Source organism: Bos grunniens, chromosome 14 (assembly GCF_055505025.1).
Source record: "Bos grunniens cultivar Pamir isolate PY7600 chromosome 14, Bosgru_T2T1.0, whole genome shotgun sequence".
Lineage (NCBI taxonomy): Eukaryota > Metazoa > Chordata > Mammalia > Artiodactyla > Bovidae > Bos > Bos grunniens.
Genome location: NC_141178.1, coordinates 70,930,638 through 70,942,030, shown reverse-complemented (window position 1 = coordinate 70,942,030; position 11,393 = coordinate 70,930,638).

The window sequence follows — 11,393 nt, the reverse complement described above, 5'->3', positions numbered from 1 at the left end:
ACCACTCAGCCCTAAATTTAGATGGATTTGAGCAAATGACTTAGGTAACCACAACTGGAAGGAAAACACAACGGGTACATCCTAATTAAAGTTATCCCTTCAGATAACCTGCAAATTTTAGTTTTACCAAAGACCAGATCAGAGGGTGTTTATCCACAGCTCACACTGGGGGCTGATAACCAATTGTCGTGTTCTCCAGGCTCAGGGTCCAGGAAGACTTGACTAGACTCTGAATGAGCCTGGTTAAGTAGGAACTCAGTCCACTTTCCTCCTGCAGCTCCCAGGCTCGGATCCAGAGCTCCACACACTGCAGCTTTGTTCGGTTCTTGCTGAGGGTGTCTCGAGCTTTCCGCCAAGCAGCACTTTGCAGAACCTGTGTCTAGCTCCCCCAGTCCTGCGGTGTTTCTCAAAATCAACATCGAATTTGGAAGAACACACTCACCCGGACTCTGTTCTCTTCTGGGAAAGGGACTGGCCGAACATGTGTGGTGTGGTGGCTGGAGGTCGTGTTGATGACCCCATGGGACCAGTGTGTGGACCAAGAGACAAACCCTGCAGACAATGGTGACCCAGGATGTGCATCTCCATGGACAGATGGGCTGGGCAGTCACATGGGGCCCTGTATGCCTAGGGGCCCACATTTGTTCTGAGGCTCTGTTACTATTGCTGTGAAAGTCATAATAACATTTGAAAAGGGGGTCCTGCACTTTTGTTTTGCACTGACTCTAACTCTAACCTTAGCCCGACAAATAATGCAGCCCAGCTTGTTGATTTCTCCATGCCTCTGCATACACTGTTCCTTGCCTGGAATGCTTTTCCCACCTCCTGTGCCCCAAGGAGTCCCAAGTTATTCTCTCCTTTTTTCTTTTCTTCCCTTCCTTCCTCCTTCATTTCCTTCCTTTCTACGGCTCTTCCTCTGTAAATAGTTGCCAAGTCCCTGTTTTGGGCTGTACCTTGTGCCAGGGGCCAGGATATCTTGAGTAGACAAGATGGAAGATCCTTATTTTCATGGAATTTATAGTCTGGGGAAGGAGGTAAACAAACGAAATGGCAAAGAAACAAAAAAATGTCAGTTACAAATTATAGTCATTGCCATGAAAGAAACATACGGAGTACTGAAAGAAAGTATCGCAAAGGTGGAAGGAGGCCAGTTAGGCGAAGGGGGTCAGTGGTTCCAGGGCAAGACCCCATTCTCAGAAAAGCTTACTCTCCACCCTCCAAAGTGCTGTAACTTTGAGCCTAGTGTGTACTGCATTCCCAGTTTATTGCTCTGCTGATGTGCTGGCCTGACTTAATGGCGATTATATGCCTGCTTGTCCACCTCCCCAACCAAGCGGGAGTTCCAAGTTGCCTGAGGACTGAAACCACATTGTAAGCATTCTTGTCTCCCCAGATGCTTCACTTAGTAGACGCTGAAGGATGTTAGATACTTTGTTACTTGACATGGGTGGCTCTCAGAGAAGGCAAGGGAGCAATTTTGTCTTTCCCCACCCCCCATCCAACCAAGGGATGTTTGGCCATCTCTAGGGGCATTTTTCAGAGAAGGTGATGGCACCCCACTCCAGTACTCTTGTCTGGAGAGTCCCATGGACAAAGGAGCCTGGTGGGCTGCAGTCCATGGTGTCGAGAAGAGTCAGACACGACTGAGCGACTTCACTTTCACTTTTCACTTTCATGCATTGGAGAAGGAAATGGCAACCCACTCCAGTGTTCTTGCCTGGAGAACCCCAGGGACGGGGGAGCCTGATGGACTGCCGTCTATGGGGTTGCACAGAGTTGGACACAACTGAAGTGACTTAGCAGCAGCATTTCAGAGAAGGTGATGGCACCCCACTCCAGTACTCTTGTCTGGAGAGTCCCATGGACAAAGGAGCCTGGTGGGCTGCAGTCCATGGTGTCAAGAAGAGTCAGACACGACTGAGCGACTTCACTTTCACTTTTCACTTTCATGCATTGGAGAAGGAAATGGCAACCCACTCCAATGTTCTTGCGTGGAGAATCCCAAGGACGGGGGAGCCTGGTGGGCTGCCGTCTATGGGGTCGCACAGAGTCGGACACAACTGAAGTGACTTAGCATAGCATAGCATAGGGGCATTTTTGGAACTTCCCTGGTGGCTCAGATGGTAAAGTGTCTGCCTGCAATGCAGGAGACCTGGGTTCAATCCCTGGGTCGGGATGATCCCCTGGAGAAGGAAATGGCAACCCACTCCAGTACTCTTGCCCGGAAAATTCCATGGATGGAGGAGCCTGGTAGGCTACAGTCCATGGGGTCGACTGAGTGACTTCACTCAGGGGCATTTTTAATTGTCATGACTCGGGGTGAGGGAGACTTCTAGTGGGTAGAAGCCAGAGATCCTGTAAGCACTCTACAATACTCAGGACAGCCCCCCGCCCCTGAAACAGAGAATCATTCAAACCCAAAGTGTCAATAGGGCTCTATACTCTGTCATACAAAATTGCACATATGGAGAATATTTTTTATCTTTTTATTGGAGCATAATTGCTTTACAATATTGTGCTAGTTTCTGTTAAAAAATATTATATATTAACACATATATGTGGAATCTGGAAAAAGGTTATAGATGAACCTATTTCCAGAGCAGGAATGAGACACAGATGAAGAGAAAGGACATGTGGATCCAGTAGGAAGGTACAGTAGGGGAAGGGGAGAGGGGGACTAATTGGGAGATTAGGAGCAGAAAATATGTTTTAAATATTCACTGATATAACCATCCCCTGTTCTCCAACAGGGCCACACTAAAGAGGTTCTTTTTCAGGAAGCCCCTTAGAGGCAGCCCCTTAGCTGTTCTTAGGACACACTGCAGTGTCTCCCAGCTGTGAATTTCTGCTCTCTCTTTCCCACTGTGATCCTGTGAGCTCGTATATGTTAAATTCCTTAGCAAGCACTGTACAGCTGTAATTTCCTCTCAATCCAGCCCTTTCTCCCCACTTCCTTCTGACTTAAGGTTCTCCTGATGCAGCTAAAATCCATTTCCTCAGCAACGGATATTTCTGAGATCACCAGGTCACCCAGGAACATGATTGAGCAAGTCCAAGAGCAAATAGCTGTTCAAGGGGTTTTGAGTCGAGGAAGGAAGGAACTAAAATTTGGTAAGAGCACTTATTAAGGGCCAGGCACTTTCCCCAACATAATCCTCAACACAAAGATTCAAGGGAGATATTATTAGCATTTCCTCTACCCTAGGCTTTTCTGAAAAAGAAGAAACTCAGGCACAATAATTCTTATAAGTCCATACAGCTACTAACGTGGTCAAACTGGGATGGAAACTCTGATTGTTTTTTTTTCTAATGTCAGTGTATAAGCTTGCTCTGTCACTGATGTTCCCAAGTGATGCTCTTTCTATTTTTACTTTTTCCTTCATTTCAAAATGGATATGATATACCTTATGGATATATATTATACCAAGGGAAGGACTAAGTAGAGAAATTAGTGTAAGGAAAACAACGATAAGAAAAATAAAGCCAAGAACAAGGTTAATACTGAAAACAAATGCCTTAAAGTATCATATGCTTGCTACAGATGGACACTGATTTGACTCTGAGCTTCTCAGCAACCAAGGCGAAGCAGGAAATAGCATCCATCATTTTTTCCCTAATGCCTCTGGAGTTTAAAATAAAGTAAACACATGAAAAATCAATTGTAATCTCTGTCTCCAAAAAGAAGAGCTATCTTGGCCCTGAGACAGACAAGAGGTTTTACATATGGATTCAGATAAACGTGACTATAGTGACTGTATCAATCCTTACTGACATGCCTACTTTGTGATAGCGTGTGATCACAGGTAAATTTTGATTTAGGTGAAAATATTGTTAACAATTCAGGTAAGCAAGCCAATAATACGGTTTGTTGATGAACTGAAGGTTGAGTTAAGTTTTAATTCTCAAGGTGATAAAGTGGTCAAAGTAGGCTAGGTAATGCCACAGTGACAAATAACTCCAAAATCTCAGAGGTCTGCCACAACAAGGGCTTTTCCTTACTCTCAGGACTTACTCCTGGGCTACTGGGTGGTTCTGCTCTGTCATCCTCAGCAGGAGACCAGATGGGGAGATCCTATCACCATATTTCTAGTACTGCCACACAGGAAAAAAGCAAGATAGTGACTTGCATGTATTGTTTCATAAAAAATTTGTCCAGAGATGGCGTGTGTCACTTCCACTCACAATTTGTTGGTCAAAGCGGATCATTTGGCCACACTCAACTCAAAGAATAGGAAAAGTAATCCTGTAATCTTCCCAGAAGGAGGAAGAACTATTTGCTGAACAGAATTAATGACTATTCTTATGGAGTAATTGTTTTTAATAGGTGTATTAGTCATCTACTTCTGTGTAACAGATGACCCCCAAAATCAATGAATGAAAACATTCATCTCATAGTTTCACAGGGGCAGGAATCCAGGCTCAGTCGGTGACTTTTGTTCAAGGTTTCTCTTGAGGCTGATTTCAAGGGACTAGTCAGAGTTGCAGTCACTTCAAGGCTGGTCTGGGAATGAATTCCCTTCCATGGTTGCTCTTGTGGCTTTTGAAAGACCTTAGGTCCTTCTTGGTGACTGGAGATATTAGCTCCTCACCAAGTAAGCCCCTCCATCATGCAGGCTCATGGTATGGCAGCTGGCTCTCCCCAGAGTGAGTTGTCTAAAGAAGAACAACCAAGAACATAAGATGGGGCCACAGTCCCTTATGACCTAACCTCAGAAGTGACATCCCATCACCTCTACCATAGTATGTCTGTTATAGGTGAGTCACTAGGTTCAGCCCACACCTGGGGAGAGGAACTAGGCAAGGATAAGAATACCAGGAGGTGAGGAACGGGGGCCCGTTTAGAGGCTGCTTTCCACAATGGGATTGCTGGCAAATCCCAGTTCTACCATCCACTGACTGGGTGACCTTGTGCAGACAACTCAACCCATATAAGCTTTCTCATGTACAAGAAGGCACTTGTAATACGATGTACCTCCCTGGGAGATATAGTTTAATATTCTTTTATACATATGAATGCTTCCCTGGTGGCTCAATGGTAAAGAATCCACCTGCCAGTGCAGGAGATACAGGAGACATGGGTTTGATCCCAGGTCGGGAAGATCCCCTGGAGGAGGAAATGGCAACCCACTCCAGTTTTCTTACCTGAAAAATCCCATGGACAGAGGAGCCTGGCAGGCTACAGTCCATGGGGTGGCAAGAGAGTTGGACATGACTTAGCAACTAAACAACAACACATATGAACACATCTGGCCTGGTGACTGTAAACACTCTCTAAGTTTGCTTGTTCTCTCTCTTTTCCTTTCCCTTCCTCTGACCCTGTGTAGGCTCTTTGATATATTAGAAGATGACGACTCTCTTTGTTGATGCAAAGGAATTCGCAAGTTTTGGGGCACATGCTATTGCAGGCGCTTGTCATTCTATCAAGAATCTCAGGGTTGGAAAGAATTTAACACATCATCTAATCTTTCTGCTGATCTGATGTGTGTCCATCAGCCTTCTTTTTCTTGTTTCCCATTGGCCTGGTTTTTGCTCCATCCAATCAGGATATTATTTACAATTGTGTATTCCCTACAAAGATGGGACCCTTAATGCTTTCTTAACTCCTGTGTCTTCATGCCCTCCTCACTACTCAACTCCTGGCAGCTTCTGCCTTTATCTTTCTTTTGTGCTCTGGCCTTGGCTGCTGTGTACCAAGGAAAGTTTAATTACCATTGACTTCCTGCCTGCCTGGCTCCCTGTCATTAGCTTATGATACTCTCGTTGGCATCTTGTCCCAAGCAGAACCAATATTCTGAGTAATGAGCTGGAGCACATGAGGTCTGGTGAGGTCGCTGCACCAACCCCAGAATCTGACAGTCAGGAAAATGGAGTTCAGGTACCTCGTGGGGCTTCAGATGAGGCTGGACACAGAATCTTCTCCTTGACAATCTCCAGTATCCCCCAATTTTATATTATTATTCTTCCAGCTTCTGTAAAATGTTCTTCTCAGACAACTTCAGGTCATCCTTTCCAACCCAACTGCCTCCCACAAAAGTATTTTACATGGAAATATTAGAGCCAGGAGACTGTGAAAATAGGGAAGTAAGTGGGAAGATATGTTATGCTTTTCTTGTGAGAATGTATTTAACAATTTCTCCTTTATTTATTCATCCAACCCACAATTTTTAAATTCACTTATCTTTTTAAAAAGTTGTTTATTTAGGCTGCACTGGGTCTTCATTGCAGCTTTCAGGATCTTTACTGTGGCATGCAGGCTTCTTAGTTGTGGCACGTGACTCTTGGTTGCAGCATGCATGGGGTTCTAGTTCTCTGATTAGGAATCAAACCCTGGGCCCCCTGGACTGGGGGCATGGAGTCTTATCCACTGGACAACCAGGGCAGTCCGTACAGTTTTTATTGTCTTCTATCTACCAGGCACTAAGTAGGTTCTGAAGATACAATGCGGAGCAACATGAAGGACACAATCTTTATCTACAAGGACTCTACAGACTGAGAAAAGCCACAAGCTCGAAGAAGACAGGCTCTGGGGCACCAAGGGTCAGCCAGAGCAGAGTTCACACCTCCTTATTGCAACAGATCAAATGAGGGGTTCCTTTCTTTGTTGAATCCGCCTGCAATGTGGGAGTCCTGGGTTTGATCCCTGGGTTGGGAAGATCCCCTGGAGAAGGGAAAGGCTACCCACTCCAGTATTCTGGCCTGGAGGATTCCATGGACTATACAGTCCATGGGGTGGCAAATAGTCGGACACAACTGAGCGACTTCACTTTCACTTTAGATGGTACACACTGTTTAAGTAGCAATAATTGTATATGTCAATGTGCCTCGAGTATGAATGAGAAAATGTATATATCCAACGTCTCAATCTCATGCTAAATGTTTTTGTTTTTTTGAATTTACTCATTCGTTGAACAAATATACAGGGTTGGTTACTCTGTACCTGGTCGCTATTCTAGCTACTGAGGGTCCAGAAGTGAACAAACTGCTGAAAATCTTGGCCTTCATGGATTTCACATTAAATTCAAATAACTTACTTAAATTAAAAACATGAGATGACTTAAAGAAAGAAATCCACAGATAAGCCAGTTCTGCCACTTACTCCTCGGGTAAACTCAGACCAGTTTCTCAATCTTTTCATGCCTCAATTTCCACCAATATTCTTGCCTGGGAAATCTCATGGACAGAGGACAGGCGGGCTACAGTCTATAGGGTCATAAAAAGTAGGACACGACTGAGCACACACACATCATCATTCCTCATTTGAAAAATAGGGCTAATGGGTGTGTTCCTCACTGGTTTATTCTGGCTTTTGTGAGAATGGATCGTATGAAATGCACACAGTCCCTGGAACACAGAGAGCCCAGTGTGAGTGTCTATTAATTTCTTTTTTTAAGTAAGGACAAAAATTTTGAACGACCACGGGAAGCTGGAGGTTCAGCCTAGGACATCTTCCCAAGAGCCTGGAGAACTAGTTAAGATACACGCTTTCCAGACTTTATCTTAGAGTCTGAAATCCCCTCCCGGCTACTACCCTGAGACCGACCTACCCGGGGGCTGCGTTGGGGTTCAGATGAGAATTCCTTAAGGTGCACTGTGTGTGTGCCAGACTCATGCTCATCCGTGTCTGACTTTTTGCGACCTCCTGGACTATAACCCACCAGGCTCCTCTGTCCATGGGGTTTTCCAGGCAAGGATACTGGAGTGTTGCCATTTCCTATTCCAGGGTTAAGTTGCAGTATGGTGGGGAAATGCTTTCCTTGGTGCTCTGGTGCCTTGAAGGGCAAACTCCCCAGCAGGTTGTATTCAGTGGGAGGCGTTCAGCAGAGGGACCAACAGGTACGAACAAACAGGAGTAAACTGATTTGTTTGTGAAACTGCAAGAAATTTGCCAGGGTTGAGGTGTTGGGTATGTGAGGCTGAGTGACTCTGATTTGAGGAGACACTGGCTGGTTGTCCCCAGCATGCAGAACATGCTGAATCAAGTTCAGTGGAAACCTGCCAACAAGCTTTTTGAAAGTGTGAGAAGTTTGCATTTTAGGGCTTAAGTTATTGCAGCCAGAAGCCCAAAGTAGCTGCTCTGAGAAAAATGGATTCTAAGAGAACCTTTGATAAAGATCTGCAGGCTGTCACTTTGTCTGCAGGGTTCCCTTTTAATAGCATTTTATAGCAACTCCACCCCACAATGATTACAGAGGAGATGGCAAATGGAAAGAGTCTGTCCAACCCTTTAAAGAAAGCAACAGATCACACTCAACCGTCTCATATGTTTTCCAGAAGCTTTACTGGCAAGCAATGTGAAGGAAGACAATTTCCAAGAATTCCTTTCATAACCCCAGGGTGGGGAAAAGAAAGTGCTGGGGAATCTGATGGATGTAGGTTCAAATTCTGACTCTACCTTGAGCTCACTGCCTGACCCGGGGGGAACTACACAATTGCTTAGACCTCATCTCATCTGTCTGATGGCAATCATGTCAAGAATAAACAATGCTTGGGATGGGAGAAGAAGAGGTACGTGCTCTTATGTATAAAATCAGCTACAAAGACTTACTGTATGACCTGAGAAATACAACAAATATTTTACAATGACTATGAATGAAGCATAACCTTTAAAAATTGTGAATCACTATTTTGTTCACCTGAAACTTATATAATGTAACATTAAACATTAACTATACTTCAATAAAATAAATAAGCTTCAAGGATATATTGCACAATACAGAGAATATAGCCAATATTTTATAAAAACTACAAGTGGACTATCACCTTTAAAAATTGTGACTCACTATGCTGTATTATACATCTGAAACATATAATATTGTATCAATATATCAGGGAATTCTCTGGTGGTCCAGTGATCAGGACTCTTCACTTTCATTGCTAAGGTCCAAGGTTCAACCTCTGATTGGGGAACTAAGATCCCGCAAACCACAAGGTGTGGACAAAAAAATAAAAAGCAATTGTACATCAACTTTATCTCTATAAAAAATAATAAAGAAAAAAATCAACATAGGAAAACAAAACAACAGAGTGCGTGACCTAACGAGTGTGATATGTGTGGCACAGATTGGCACAGGCTAAAAGTTCATTGAGTGACAACATGTTATTCATTTTTTTTGTTATGTTATTCATTTTTAATCAGAAAAAGTGACCTGGTGTCCAGAAACCAAAGAAAGAGGAAGACACAGGCAGCACTCCCCATGAGGGAACTTTTCATTTGGGGCTTTTAGAGAAAAAAAATTTCAGAAGGGTATGTGGCTGAGAGAGGCCATCTGACTAAGGGCTGAGAATTCAGCTGGAGTTTCTGCAGGGGCAGGAATGGCCTTGTCCCCTCAGAGCGCAGAGCAAAGAAATGCTTGGATTGGTGAGGGAACTCGAATTGCCGAGGACAGAGGCACCAAACAGAGGGAGTTCTCCTCTCGCCAGCACACACACACACACAGGCACACACAGGCACACACACACATCCCCCTGTGGGTTCAGCCACTCGTGGGGAGCCACGAGGAGGAAGGAGGCAAGGCAGGGTAGGAGGCAGAAAGAGAAAGCCACATCGAAAAAGGAAGGAAAGGGACGTGGGAGCGGTTTGCTGTGCAGAGCGTTGGTGTGGAGAGAAAGCTGGCCTCCAGTGAACTGAGCTCCTGGCTGCCCTCCCTAAGTTCTGCCCTCATCAATGGGCCCCACCAGGCTCCTGAAGGGCCTGTGACGTGCTCCCCACTTTGGGCACTGAGACTGGAGTTCATCGATGCCACAAATCCAGCCCTGGAGGGCTGACCCACCTGCACTGGGCTAAACTGTGTCTGTCCTCTCCCCCCGCCCCAGAGTTCATGTCTACCAGGAATCTCAGAATGTTTGGAAAATAGCATCTCTGCATATGTAATTAGTTAAGATGAGCTCATACTGGGCTAGAGTGGGCCCCCATCTAATGACTGGTGTCCTTATAATAAGGCGAGGGGAGATGGAGAGATAAGCACAGGTACAGGGGAGAGGCCGTGTGACAACAGAGGCAGAGACTAGAGTGATGCCGCTGAGAGCCAAGGCATGGCAAGGATTGCTGGAATCCACCAGAAGCTAGGAAGAGGTCGGAAAACGTTCTCCCCTGGAGCCTTCAGAGACCTCCCTGGTGCTCAGCAGTAAAGAAGCCGCCTGTAATGCAGAAGACTTAGGTTCCATCCCTGGGTTGGGAAGAGCCCCCCGGAGGAGGAAATGGTGACCCACTCCAACATTCTGGCCTGGAGAATCCCATGGACAGAGGAGCCTGGCGGGCTACAGTCCATGGGGTCGCAAAGAGTCGGACACAACTGCGCAACTAAACAAAGAGAGCACGGCCTCGCTGACACCTGTGAGAGTACATTTCTGTTCTGTGAGCCATCCATTTTGGGGTGATTTGCTACGGCAGCCCCCAAAATCTGATATACTGCTGTAAGAGAAAAACAGAACGCTGACACCCCTCACTTTGCAAGGTACTGTATTAACCGAAACACGAGCAAATCAGAACTGCGACGGCACCTTGCGGGCCCTGCGGTAACTGAGCCCCAGTCTCAGTTACAGTGGAACCGTACCAAGCGCGCCTGGACACACCCCCTCCCGGCATCCCCGGGGAAAGCACAGACAGCTCATAATCAAGAGAGAATTAATGAAAAGCAGGACAAGGTAAGTTATTAAAAAAAATCAACTATGTTGAATCAGGAAGGGCTTTCTGCTATAGTGAAAGTGTGTGTGTGAAAGTTGCTCAGCCGTGTCCGCCTCTTTGTGACCCCATAGACTACACAGTCCATGGAATTCTCCAGGACAGAATACTGGGGTGGGTAGCCATTCCCTTCTCCGGGGGATCTTCCTGACCCGGGAATCAAACTGGGGTCTCCTGCATTGCAGACGGATTCTTTACCAACTGTGCTATCAGGGAAGCCCCTTTCCTCTATAAGCGAGTTTTAAAAGATTAGCAGAGGCTCTCAGAAAAGTCATCCAGGGGAATGTAGGGGGCCTCCTCTACTTCTTTCAGGGTTCAGCTCTGACCCAATCACTTCTTTGCTGTGAGATCCTTCTCTACCTGAGGCTGTTTCCTCACCTGTGAAATGGTGATCACAAATGGAGGTATTCCTGGGGGAACCCAGACCTGATTGTTCACAGCAGCCCCTTTCACTCTCAGTGGTGCCCTGGTTTATGTTAAAAATCAGTCAAGCCAGAAAAAAGTGGGGGAGGGGACTACTCTGGTGGCCCAGTGGTTGAAACTGTGCTCCCAATGCGAGGGGCCCAGGTTCGACCCCTCATGCGGCAACTGAGAGTTTGCATGACTCAACTGAAGTTCCTGCATGCTGCAACTGAGACCTGAAGCAGCCAAATAAACAAAACAAAATAAATAAATATCTAGGACTTCCTTGGCAGTCTAGTGGTTTAACATG